Source organism: Fukomys damarensis, unplaced genomic scaffold (genome assembly GCF_012274545.1).
Source record: "Fukomys damarensis isolate Sample0158 unplaced genomic scaffold, DMR_v1.0_HiC HiC_scaffold_3, whole genome shotgun sequence".
Classification (NCBI taxonomy): domain Eukaryota; kingdom Metazoa; phylum Chordata; class Mammalia; order Rodentia; family Bathyergidae; genus Fukomys; species Fukomys damarensis.
In genome coordinates, this window is record NW_022900915.1 from 28,506,582 (window position 1) to 28,521,150 (window position 14,569).

Here is a 14,569-nt window from a genome sequence, read left to right on the forward strand (position 1 = left end):
GTGGTGTTTTATTCTTTTGTTCCTTTTTGTTTTTCAGTGTTTAAAATCTGGGTCATTTATACTGACTTATTTTTCAGCTCACTGATTAGTCCCTAAGATGTGTGATCTGTACTTATGAGTGTCCAGACATTCTTCATCTCTGTTTTAAAATTTTAGAATTTCCATTTAATTCTCTTTTTCTACTTGTCTAATGAGTTTGTCCATATGATCAGGCAAACTGACAACATTTTCTCTTTAATCTTTTCACATATCAACCACAGCTCTTCAATTTCTTATCATAAACATTAATAGTTTTGTCTCTTTAAAATCTGGTTGTATTACTTTGTCTTGTTGGAGGATAGTTTCTGATCCATTTTTGTATGCCTTGTACTTTATGGTAAAAGCTTATTGTATAGGACAATACAGCTTGAGGTAAATATTTTTCTTTTTTACTCTTGTGTTGTGCTTTAGATCTAGAATTTCCTCAAACTCATGAGATTGGGGGCAGGGCTTTTGGAAGGTGACCATGTCTGAATGTGCTGTTAGAAAGTGGCCTGGTTAGAGGAGAGTCAGTGACCACACCCCTACCTTCCTCCCCTGATTCTCCCTTTGCTCTCTGCTTCCTGGAAGGCATGATGTGGGCGGCAGGTCCTTCCACCATGCAATTTTTTTGTTGGAGTCTGATGACCATGCATTCATGGCCCGAGACTTCTAAAATTTAACTCCTTTAGATTTGTGTTTGGTGTCTAGGGGCAGAGAAAAATGACTGACTGGAAATGGTTATACATTTTCTTCTTTATGTCCTTAGTGCAGCAGTTAATCTATTTAGAAGTTGGGCTGAGATGAGGTATATGGTGGCTGTGGGTCTTAGCAGTTTGGTGAATAGTACATATTCTTGTAGGAATTTCAGGTGTTCAGTGTTTGGATCCAGAACAATGTCAACTTGGCCTTGAGTTTTGATGTTTCCTTTACCCTTTGTTTCAGAGAAGATCTCTTTGTGTGCTCTTATCCCTCTCTTGTCTTTTTCTATGGTCTGCAACTGTCATTTATAATTCAAAGCTTGACAGTATGGCTTGTGCTAAATTGTCAGTTGATTTGAGCAAGCTTTAGTCTCAGGCATTCATAGTATCCTGGGTTTTCTTCTTATGTCTCTTTTCCCCTCCTTTAGCTTAGTTATAACCCAACTGGCTATGTTGCCATGTGTGGTGGAGTTCTGTCTTGTACTAAGACGTTCATTCTGTAAAGGATACAGAGGAGAAAGGTATAGGTGGCTTTTCTTTTCTCTCCAATATAAATGCATCTCTCCTTCTTCAGGTCAGTTTTATACTTAAAATGTTCTTAGGGTTGTTTCTGATATTTTCTGTGAACACACAGGTTAAAAATGGTCACTAGTAATTTCAGTGGGGGTGTGAAATCACCCAATATCTGTGACCTTCAAGGTTATCACAATGTTCTGGTAGCCCAAATGCAAACTTCAAAAAATTTCAGTTATTCATTCTGACTCCCAGTTTAAAAAATTCAGTTTTACTTACAGCAAATGAACAAGAGCTAACTTCTCCTCCCTCTGTACCCTGGAAAATTTCTATCTTGTAGTAGATTTAGGTGCAATTACATGATCCATTAACTCAGCTTTTCAAGGTCAGAGCCACTCATCAATTTAAAATTTTCTGGATTTTTGGTTTCTTATTGTACAAATGAAAGTGAAGTACCTTTCCATTGTCAACATCTAGAGGAAAGGCAGAATTCTCATTTATTCTTGCATTGTTTGGATTTTAACAATATTTGATAATTATTCCTTTAAAATGTCCTAGATATAGTTTTACAAGGTGTGTTATGTTTGCCTCTGCATTATATAAAGGAAGGTATAATAGTCTCTAATCTTAATTTCAAAATGAAAAAAAGTAGTTTAAAAGAATAAACACAACAAACATTTTAGAACACTTAGTGATCAAAGAAAATGTTTCTGACTGGTGTGAAACAAACTGGTATATATGTATTGTACAAATGACAAGATGAGATAAAATACATCTTAGGTTCTTTCTACATTGTGGGTAGACTTTTTGCTGTGGGAAATTTTACTAGATTTTTTACACAATATAAAAATGGGACAGAATTTAAAGTAGAAGGTAGAGAAATGGCAAGGTTCCTGGTGAGATTGGTAGATGAGAGATATAAATAGTGGAGATAAAGAGGCTCAGTGGCTGAGGAATGCAAGTAATTTTGAGTGAAAGGAGAATTTTTAAAGTATCACAGATTACGAGAAAAAGAGGAAAAAAAAAACATTTGGTTTGTGTAAATGTCCTCTGGTTGCTGGACTGATTGCATTCCTTTGACTGTGAGATTGCTTTCCTACTAGGCAATGGAGAGATCTCAGCATTTAATTTAGTTAAGTGGTTATATGTTTAAGAGATTTTAGAGAGTGTTAATTAGAGACCTTTCAGTTCTTTATTTTACTGATTTAATAAAATTTCTTGAGAAGAACAGTATTATTATGATGATGAGAAAATCAGTAAGAGCTATTTCTGAAGGCTAGTGTTTTAATTGCACCCCAGCATAGAGTAGAAACCAAGTAAAGTGGTAAAACAGCATGTACAGGAGCGGAAGTGTTCTGCCACTGCCACTGCCTTCCAAGTGACTTCATAGTACAAGGGCAGAAAGGCCTTTAGCTTCTTTTTCTACAGTAATCATGTAAAATTATTAATGAAAATACCCTTCACACTGTACCCCATGGAGCTCTAGAAACCAGAGATGGACAGGAAGGGCTGTCAATATAAAGATCGCAACGATGTATTCCATGTGGTTCTTGTGCTCTAGTCCTAAATTTCCTGGTAATATTAACGTAACTCTGTCAACTTACAAAAACTTACACAAAATGAAAAGTCTATGAATGAAAAGAATTTTAGAGTCCTGAGTTAAGGGGTGAATGATTATATTACATTATTGGTTTCTAAAGGCTGCCATAACAAAGTACCACAAATTGCTTGGTTTAAAACAGTAGAAATTAATCCTCTCAGAGTTTTGAAGGTGATAAATAGGAATAGAAAGTATGTGCGGTCTCATAGTATTTCTGAAGATCCTTGGAAAGAATTATCTGCCTTTTTCTAGCCTCTGCTGGTTGCCAATAATTCTTAGCTTTCCTTGATTTATAGATGCATCACTCAAATCTCTTACTTTGTAGTCATATGAACTTGTTCCCTCTGTATGACCATGTTTTTCAACTTTCCTCATAAAATCATAAGTCATATTGTACTAGGTTTCATCCTAAATTTAACATAACCTCATCTTAACTTGATTACTCCTGCAAAGACCTTAAGTCCCAATAAGGTCACCCTGCAGATCATACATGTCTTTTAGAAGGGGAGATGTTTAAACCTACAATTGAGACACTAATTGGGTAAGTATATGATAGCAAGGTATAGTGTAGCATATCATAGTATATTTGTTTGAAAATTCTATAATGTTTCAAAATTTATATCTGGGTTCTGACATTTTTTAGCTATATGAACTTAGCCTTTCTGAACCCAACATCCTTCAAGTAAAATGTGGCTAATTTTACTTACTTCATAAAATTTTTGGATAATACATAAATTCACATATATAATATGTGAATTCACATATATAATGCATATACAATAGAAAATGGTGCATTGTAGATACACAGTATGTTCTTGTCATTATAATATTTCCATAAAAATGAGGCTTTCTGAATTAATAGCAAGACAAGAAACAAACCTCCCAGAAAGGAAGGAGAATTCATGGTGGAATGATTTATTGAAGGAAGTCCACAAACAGCACAAACTTGAGATATAACATACGACTAGAGAATAGATAAGATGAAAGCTGCAGAACTTTGTGAAATGAACAAAGTAACTATTGTTTGTTCTGTTTCCTTTCTTTTTTTATCTTTAAAAGTTAATCATTAATTCCACCATTTCTCAAAATGGAAGTATTTACTTTTTCTTATTAGGACTTTTCTTCTTAAAAGTGTGATGATTTTCCTTTAAGTAATAATCACACCTCTTATGAACATTTTATAACTAATAAAAAATGTATTCTGCAAAAAAAAAACAGAAGTTGGAAATTTTTGCCTCGTTTTAACCTAATTCTATATAAGGCCAAATAACAATAAAACTTAATTTCATAAATTAGTACAACATAAAAAATTATGTAACTTTATACATGTTGCTCAATCATAACCAATATGTTTTTTGAAAATTTATTCACATTCTATATAGATATTCTGTAATTAAGCAGTTATTACCAATTCCTTTTTCCGTGCTTTCATATCTCTTCTTGTAATGGCCCAGACCCCACTTATGAGGGCATTGCTTTCACGATCTAATCATTTCCCAAAGCCCTTATCTGCCAATAACACCATCTCTTTAGAAATTGGGATCTCTAAAGCTCTACTTGTGGGACTCAAACATTCAGTAGCTTATTTCAATTTTTTCTCTTTGCTTGGGCCATTTGATTTTGTTTCTTTATGTACCTTGAAATTTCTTGTTGCTATTATTAAAAATTGGGGATTTGATTATTTATTGTGATTTGATTATTTGCTCTGACAAGTCCAGAAATAATAGTCTTTTAGCTACGCTGAATTTGGAGTTTCTTTTTTTTTTAATCTTTGAAGGTCAAATAGTTTATTTGGTTAGTGACTTGTTCAAAGTATAGAATTGTGCATTTTCAGGTGTGCTCATATCGTGTGCCATCTTTTCTTGCATTTGGTTAATATTTTTGCAGAGATATCCTTAAAAGTCATGAGCTCTATGTAGATAAATAAATAACATAAAACAAAATAAAATAACAGCAGTGTGCAGAAGTAACAGCAAACATCGCACTCAGTTACTACAGAATGGCCTTTTGCGGGTGGGTCTTTGCTTTTCCAGATTTATTGTTGTGTTTGACAATCGTTCCAAGGCAAAATCTTCAGATCTTCTCAGTTCATTTCTTAAGCCTGCATTGTGCACTAGACAGGAAGTGACTCTAAATTCTCATGAACACACAGATGTTTCTAATTTTCCAGAGCATTTCCTCTATAAACTTAGATGATCCCTGTCGCCTCTTTTTAGTTTACTTTTCAGCAGTTGCTACCACTTTTGCCATCTGTTTTCTGAGGTAGGTAAAATATAGGCAAGTATCAGTTCTCCATTTAACAGACCTCTCTGCCGCCATGCGGATCAGAAGAGATATATGGAATCATTTATGAATATCATTTTCTCCATTCTCCTAGGAACTAAGAATCAAAATCCTACACTAAGCCTCCAGCCTTCCAGATCCTACCCCTTTGGGGTTGCCACTTCAGTAGGGAGATAATATGATAAACATTGCTAAAAACATCACAAGTATTTTGTATCATTTTCAACTTGCTCTTTCCTTAACTGAGCGTTCACTTGGTTGTAAGAGGCATTAAATTGCTTTCCAGAGTTTTGGCATTGTTGACTCTGTCAATTTAGTCTTTTTGATATTTCTGTGTACTAGTGGAAACTTGTAACTCTACCTCATTCCATGAATTTACTGGGGATATTCTAAGATATCGTGGGAAAAAAGTTTTAGCATACATCTTCTACATTATTCCCTGTCTACTTAAAATTAGTGTGTGTGTGTGTGTGTGTGTGTGTGTGTGTGTGTGTGTGAAATCCCAAAGTCAAAGGAAACTACCCTGTGTGACTATAAAATATGGAAACTTGATGGTCTGAGGATTGAAACATCTACAGTATTTCAATATAATCTTGGTTTATTCTGCTACAAACAAGCCCATAGAAAATCTTGAAGGATGGGAACTATGCAGACCAATTTCAGAGGGTAGGAGTGAATTCTGAGATGAGAAACTGATTTATTTGAAATGTGGCCGAGAGTGTGCTTATCATTCTATAATGATCATAAAATGATTAGTCTTCCTGGGGCCGAAGACGTGTATTGAAATAAAGATACCAAAATAAATAACTCTAAAGCACATAAACCTGTGGTCAGAATGACTGAAAAAATAAATGAATGAAAAGCCAGGTTTTCCATAGAGGCAACATTACAACTATGTCTCTTGAGCCATAAATAAATAAATAAACGGATAACACATGGATGAGGAAGTCTGAAAAACTACACAAATTCAAATTTGGGTGACTTAATGATTCTATGTTTCTGTTATTTCCCTTTTCCTGGATGGCTAATGTTGCTATTCTACTGAATTTTGCTACAGCTTGTATATCATTTATCTTTAAATTTCTCATGCCTTACTGCATAAAACATTAAAATGCATTGTAATCATAAATAATACACTATTTGAAGAGAATAAAAATATTTTCATTTATAAAAAAACTCAAATTATAATTTAAATTTGCATCTCTTCCCCCTGTATCAATAGCAAAACAGCATGAATTAAAGTAGAATTTTTTTTTCCCCAATTTTATGCCACCATGCTTAGCAGGGCCCATTCCCAAGTATGTCTCAGTTTTTCTTCCCAGTACATGTAGGTGTTTTTTCAGTTGACTGATGGGAGCTATTTAGAAACTGTCCTGTGATATTTTTCTCTGAGGTTGATCTGCAGATTCACAGTTATTTTCTGTGTCTGCTGGTACAGAGAGAGTTAAGAGACTTCTTTCTGTATGTTACTGATGTCAGGTATAGTGACATTTGCAATACGAAATTCACACCATGTAAATTCATATATGTCTAGAAAATTAAACAAAAAGGTATAGTAACATACAAATATAACTGCAAAGATGCACTTAATAACTAATGATGGTTTGAAAATTGGATCTAAAAGTCAAAGAATGATCTTACATTGCCTAACTCTCCATATTTAATTAAGTGTAATTCATCAAACACAGATTTAGTGCAAGTTTTAGTATCAGGTCAAAATAGGCCTTATATTGAGATCTCAAGATGAACAGTGATGCCATTTTAAAATTCAGGTAAAAAATTTGATTAAGTATACTACCTATGTAATAATTACTTTTCTTTCTCGGGCTACTCAAGATCTTTGATTTTGCATTCTGTATTGATTTTCTAGGGTGCTCACAACAAATTATCACAGACGGTGACACAGTAAATTTATCTGATCACAATTATTAAGGCTAGAAGACTGAAGTCAAGATAGAGACAAGTTTGATTTCTTTTGAAACCTCTTGTCTTGGCTTGAAGATGGTTACCTTTCCCCTGGGTCTTCCTCTGGTCTTCTCTCTGTACAAGTCTGTGTCCCAGTTAACTCTTCTACAGACCCCAGTCATTTGTACTGTAACCCATCCTACTACTCTGATTAAACTTGAGTACATATTCTAAAATTTTATTTTGAAGTATAATTCCATTCTGAGATACTGAACATTATGATGTCAAGATATGAATTTTGGGCAAGAAAATTTTACCTATTGAACAGGTTTTCTAGTAAACATGTGATTCTCACTTTTAGTGAATATTAGGAGAAAATGTGGCTCACCAGATATAACTTCTGAACTGGTACCATTATTTCAGATAATGGTGGAGTTGATGCTGAAATTTATAGCTATTATAGGTGAGGCAAAAATAATTCCAAACCTATGTGATAATTAATCATACTTCTATTGACCTCTGGAAAAGATTAAAATATTTTTATATTACTTGTAATATTACTATTTTAAGCTGTGAAAGACATCTTTTTTACTTCTTTTCTAAAAGTATGGAATTATGAGGTACAACATATTATTCTTAATGTATTAGATTATAAATAGTATGTTACTGTTATTATATTTTTCAGCAATTTATTCTTATTGTTTTTTAACCTGAGTTCAAAGCATCATAATTTGAGATATGTGCACTATTAAGTTGATTTTAAATTGGTAACAAATGAGAACATATTTATATATAAAGGACCTTGAGATAAACTGTCATTTTAGTATACAATCAAGCTTATTTGGGTGTCCAGGACCCTGATCCATTTTTAAAAAGCTTCTCAGAATTGGTTTATATTTTGCAGTTGATTTAGTGTTTCTGTGAAAATAAGAGAATGGAGCTGCCTACTTTGCCAGCTACCTCTGACCTCAGACAATAGCTCTCTAATCACCACCTCAGATATTTTCATAATTTACTTGAAACACTTTTTGTGATATTTTATATAAAATAAAACTAATGTAATTCAGAAGACTTTTGAAATATATTATTATTAAATAAACGTAAAGTAAAATTGACTCCTTTTTGGTGTACGGCTCTACTGTTTGTGATTGAAATTTAGATTCTTGTAACCACAGCCACTGTCAGAGACAGAGCAGTTTTCAAGTCTCAGAATTGTCTTCTGTCACTTTTTGTCTTAGCTTCCTTCCAGAGCAACCCATAGCAATTGATTTTATTTTTCAGAATGCCGTATTAATGGAATAAAATAGTATGTAGACCATTGAGATGCACTCCTCCTACCCACCATAGTGATTTAAAATTTATACAAAAGTTTTTGTGTATGAATAATTTGTTCCTTTCTACTTTTGATTTGTATTCTATTGTATAATTATCCATTCACACACAAGAGTTATCTGAATCATTCTTAATATCTTGTAATTATAAATAGAGATACTGTCATTATTTATATACATGTTATTGTGTAAACTAATGTGTTTCATTTCTATAGGATAAATATCCAGATTTAGGATTGGTGGATAACATTGTACATGAAAGTGTAACTTTATAAAATAATTTCAATCTGGTACCCAAATGGTTGTATTATGTACATGTCTCCAGCAATATATAAGGGATGTATGTCTTGTTTTCCTCAATGCCAATTGATGTGGCCAGCATTCTTTCTTTTTATTTTTGCAATTCTGATAGTTATGTTGTGATATTTCTATTTCATATTCATTTACATTTACTTATGAGCTATTTATGTCAAACATGTTTTCATGTGCCTACTTCCTTTCAGAGTATCTTTGATGAAGTGTTGGTTTAAGTATAGTGATATTTCTGTTGTCTCTGTACATTTCCTTCCTCCATTGATGGTTTTATTGTACATGGAAGGAATGTATCACCAATCCGTACATCTGTACAGATTCATCATTTAATAAGCCTAGGTGTCTAGTTCTAGAAATGTGTTTACATTATACTTCAAATCCTCTTATGAATGAATATCTTAATCTTTTGGTGGCAACTGCCTGATTTTCTTTAATTATTTCATTAAAGTTTCATGTAAGCTTTCTAAGTAGTCTCTGGAAGGTGATTTTTGTTGCTGTTTCCTTCTTATGTTAGGTTAATTTTTTATCCTACACAGAGGCCCAAAATATCAAAAAGATTCCCTAGTTGTTGTCACTAAGCCCTCCTCTTTCACTGTGCAATGCCATTTACTTCTGCCCATTGAGCAGGTTTTCTTTTGCTTTACTCCATCAGAATGTATAATGTGGGTTTCTTTTTGTCATTTTGTTTCAGGTAACATCACACTCAAACCAGAAACAGTCAACAGTGAGTTTAGCAGTATATTTTATCATAGCAATAGAAGCATCATAAAATCTGAGTGAATAATGAAACGGGAGTCCCGAAGATACGCAGAATACAACATACCATTTCCATGTCATATGCTACCTCTGTTGAGCTTTTTGTTTCTATCTAAATCTTCATCACTGAAAATGTGACAGCTATCTTCTAGTTTAACAATTGTTTGGTGTCTTTACATAATGAAACACTTTCCAGAAAACTTCAGTGACAATTCACAACTATCTTTTTAGTTAGCTACAAGGCAGCATTTGATCAAAACCCCAGTAGCCTTCCTTTAGGCAATGGCAGTCTAAATTTGTGGGATTTTGATCCTACATGTCATTTAAAATGGTCTGAGAGATGAGTGGAAGTCTAGGCGGCAGGCTACTTTGGGGCTCCATTTTTATCTTTTTCTTAGTGTACCATTAGATTTTAATTCTGGGAACTGATGAACAGACACAGCCTAATTTATATACAGGGCATATTTTGTAAAAATTAATGAGTATCCCAAGTTCCTGGTCTTGTATTTTAGTGAAAAAAATGAGAATATATCATCCCAATTTGTAAGATATTCTTGGTCTCTTTTGCCGCCAATATATTAAATAAATTTAACATTGCCAGTGCTTACTGATTTTGTCACACGATCTATTTTCATCATAGAGGTGACCACATTCCTTTACTCTTTTGCATTTTTTCTTTGGAGGATGGCATTATGATTATACCATCAACAGAAACATTACCTTATCTTTAATTGTTATCAATTAACAACACTGAGATTACACCTCACCCCACAGATCATGTCTGCTGTCAAGAAATCAGCCAATAACAAATGTTGTCAGGGATGTGGGGAGAAAGGAACCCTTCTCCATTGGTGGGACTGCAGACTGGTGCAACCACTATGGAAATCAATATAGAGATACCACAAAGAGCTGGGACTAGAGGCTCCATTGACCTAGCCATCCCTCTGCTGGGTATCTTTCCAAAAGAATTAAAAAGAATCATACCACAGTGATATATGCACATCCCTGTTTATAATGGCACAGTTTGTAATAGCTAAAACCTGGAAACAGCCCATTTGCCCATCAGTTGGAAACTGGAAAAAGAAGCTGTGTTTTTTTCTATAAAATGGAATACTACTCAGCCAGAAAGAATGAGAAATTAGAGTCATTCACAGGGAAAATGGATGCATACTGAGGATATGCTCTTGAGTGAAATAAATAAGTCACACATATGTAAATACTGAATAGTTTCTCTGGTGTGAGAATCCTCAGGGATTCTGCTCTTGCTATGGTAAGTTTTGAATGCAATTTTATTTCTAACAAAAATTTCTAATTTTATTTCCATTGTTCATATACTTTTTATTGTCACACAAATGTCATTTCCTTAATAAATATCTCTTTAGATGCCCTATTTCTGCCCTATTCTTTCTTTCTTTTTGTTTTTTTTTTTGTACCAGGGCTCAAACTCCGGCCCTTGTGCTTGTGAGGTAGGTGTCAGAACCACTGAGCTAAATCCCCAGCCCTCTGCCCTATTCTTGATTATTACTTTTCTCCTTGATTAATTATCTCTGTGTTTTCAATTTATTATACTTTTACAAACTAACATACTTTACTTATGTACTCATTGGTTTTCTATATAAATTAATATGTTAATTCCAAGACAGTAAAGATTTTCTTCTTTTTCATTTTCATTTATATTAAATATATTTATATGTTTGAAAATATGCACAGTTTAGGGTGTCAGGATATTCTGATTAAGTATTTTGTAACGTTTAAATACATTTAAATATACTTTCTGAAATATTTTTCACTTCTTATACTGAAAATATTCAATTTTCTTTCTTCTGGCTTTTGGTCACATACACCATGTTACAGTTATCTGCAGTTACTCTACTGTGTAATAGGACCCTGGACCTTCTTGCTCCCAGTTAACCATGCTTTACTACCCACTGATTGATCACACTCTCTTTCCCCACCTCTGACCATCACCTTTCTACTCCTAGTCGTATGACAGCAATATTTTATAGTCTGTATAATAATAAAATCTTTTTGTAGTTGTCTTTCTATGCCTGCCTTACTCTATTTAATATAATGAATGCTGGGTTCTTCCACGTTGTTGCAAATATAATGAGGTCACTCTCCTGCAGCTCAGTTCCTTGTATATATCATATTTCCTTTCTCTATTCATCAGTGGATGAATACTTAGGTTGTTTCCATTTCCTGGGGATTGTGAGTAAGGCTGCAATCAAAATGAGATTGTAGATGTCTCTTTGACATACTGACTTCATGTCCATTGTATATATAGCCAAAGGTTTATTCTTTCATTATATAGTAGCTCTTTTTAAAAAAATGAGCAGCTTTCAGATTTTTCTACAATAATTGTACTAATTTACATTCCCATCAGCAATGGGCATGTGTTCTAATAAAGCATAACTTTTGCAGTTTTTTCAGGGTTGGATAATAGGGCTTTATATTGGAATAAAACAGTACCTGATTTGGTTTTAATTTGCATTTCCCTGACAATTAGTGATGTGAAGCATTATTTTCATTTACTTTATTTTCCTGTTTGTCTCCATTGACAAATGTGTATTTGGGTCTATTGCTTATGTTTTTCAGCCAGTTATTTAAAACTTTACATTTTTTCATATATTGCAGATGTTAACTTTTTTGATGTATAATTTGCAAATATTTTCTCTCACACTGCAGGTTGTTTTATAACTCTGGTAATTGTTTGCTTTGCTGTGTAGCTTTGTTTGTTTGTTTTGCATAATGGTGAGTGACAAAAGTCTAGTTCCCTTCTGAATCTCCAGATTTTGCCTCATTTCTGGAAAAGGCTATCCTCTACTGCATGCTTTTAACTAACGTTGAAAAATCAATAGACAATAGGTGTATGGGCTTACTTCCAGGCTCTGTATATTGTTAGTACATTTATCATGCTGTTTTGATTACTATACTTTGAGTTAAGGTAGTATGTTTTGAAATCTGCTTTTTGCCAATAATTCAGTGTATTTTCCCCTAATTTGGTGAAATTTGCCATTGATAATTTGGTATGAATTATGCTGAATCTGTAGTTTACTTCAGGTATTTGGACATTTAATAATATTTAATTTTTTATTCACTTAAAATATTTTTAAATTTATTAATAAGTAAGCATGTGGCATCTCCTTTATGGATAAGTCAGGTGCTTCAGGGTGCCCAAAATTTTGATGACACTCTGTGAAGTTACGTTATTACAACCAAAGAAGCAGCTCTGTTTCTTGTTCTAATTTTGATCCTAAACACAAATCTCAGTTCAAAACCCAGTTAAGAATTATTTTGATCTTGGAAATCCTGGAACTGCTGCACATGTGGGAATCTTGTTGCTCAGGCCTTGTCTACTCTTCTCCCGCTGGCGGAGTCCTGCCAGTGCAGGTCGCAGGGCCCCAATGAGAGGGCCTCGGACCTCAGCCAAGACCAACTGTGTCTTGGCCGGCTGGTGCGGCCACCCGAACTTGGCGCCTACAGCTTTCGGGGAGTAATCAAAACACGTGAAGAAACCCTTCAGTAAAGCAGTTATTATTTGTCCACAAAAACAGTGAAAAGCAATGATATTAAAAATTAACAAACCACATACAAATCTAACACCACTCTAGATTTCCAGAACACACCCGCGCAGTGTTCTTGGTCAACCACCCACTGCCATGTTCTGCATCTGTAAGGAGTACATTTATTAAATTATTGAAAGTGCTGTTTTGACTGTAAGTCCCATGCAATTTCATGTAATAATCAGAAACTTCCTAAGTTGTGACCAAATGGCCTTACTGTCCTGTGCGCTATTCATGATTTTAATTTGAGAACTCCTCTGTCCGGATTACAAGCAAGGATTTTCCATTTTTAATTCCTCTACACTCACCGCGCCCAGGAAGTGCCCTGCAAAGAGTAATAACTGTATCACTTAATGATACTGATTTTTACAATCCAGAAACGACGGCTATCTTCCTGTTTGTTTTTGTTGTTGTTGTTGTTTGCTTCAGTATTTTTCAACGTTTTAAAGTTGTCTTTGTAGATGGATTGCACCTCTGGTTAAATTTATTCTCTGGTATTGTCTTCAGTATTGCATTTGATATTGACACCTCAATTTCTCTTTCAAGCAATTTTCTTTTGGCATATAGTAATGCTACTGATGTTGTATATTAATAATTCATTTATTAGTTCTAATATGTTTTTGGTAGTCTTTTGAACTTTCTGTATGTGAAATCATGCTTTTCCAACAGTGACATTTTCATTTCCTTCTCTTCAATTAGGATTTCTTTTAATTCTTTCACTCATGGAGCTGCTCTGACTTGGACTTCCAGGAATATAAAAAAAAAAAAAACAGCGAAAGGGAGCATACTTATATTTTTCGAGATCTGAGGAAGGAAGTGTCCATCTTTATCACATTCAAAATGATGTTGGTTGGCTTATTATTGTTGGCTTTCATTATATTAAGGTACATGAAAATAAAGGAGTAAAATTATTTTCTTATTTTTATTAATCTAACAATAGATTAGCATTGCCTAGAGAAAGGAAAAACTGATCCATGGTTTTATATAGTTTGATGACTGGATGATTTTCTCCTTGAACATTATAAATGAGCTATAGAAAACTGGGCACAAAGATCCTAAAATAAGATTAATGTTAAAAATATAAAAGATTTGCAAATTATTACTACTCATTTAAAATACACATACTAGCAGAAATATGGAGATTGTAATGCAAATTTATAGAGATCTGGAACACTATACTCATGACGTTATGAAATGCGCTTACATTATTAAAGTACCAACAAAATATTTAAAAACACACCCTTCAACCAAAGAAAAATTGTACTTGTTTCATTTTTGAATTTTACTATGGTGGATTACTTGCTTCTGCTAAAATTACTAAATAACTTTGCTTGCCTGAGGGTAAAGAGCAACTCAGTTTCAAAAATTAAGGAAATAGACATAATTTTTGTGAGATTTGTGGCAGTAATTTAAGGTAACAAATAGAATATTGCTTAAATAGACACACTGATTATGAATATTAGAAAAATGTAGGATGGTTCCTGCCAATGTTCAAGATACACTAGGAACTAAGGTCCTTCACTTCCACATAACTTATTAGTGATGATTAAAATATCTTTATGCTTTCTTAACATTGAATATATTATA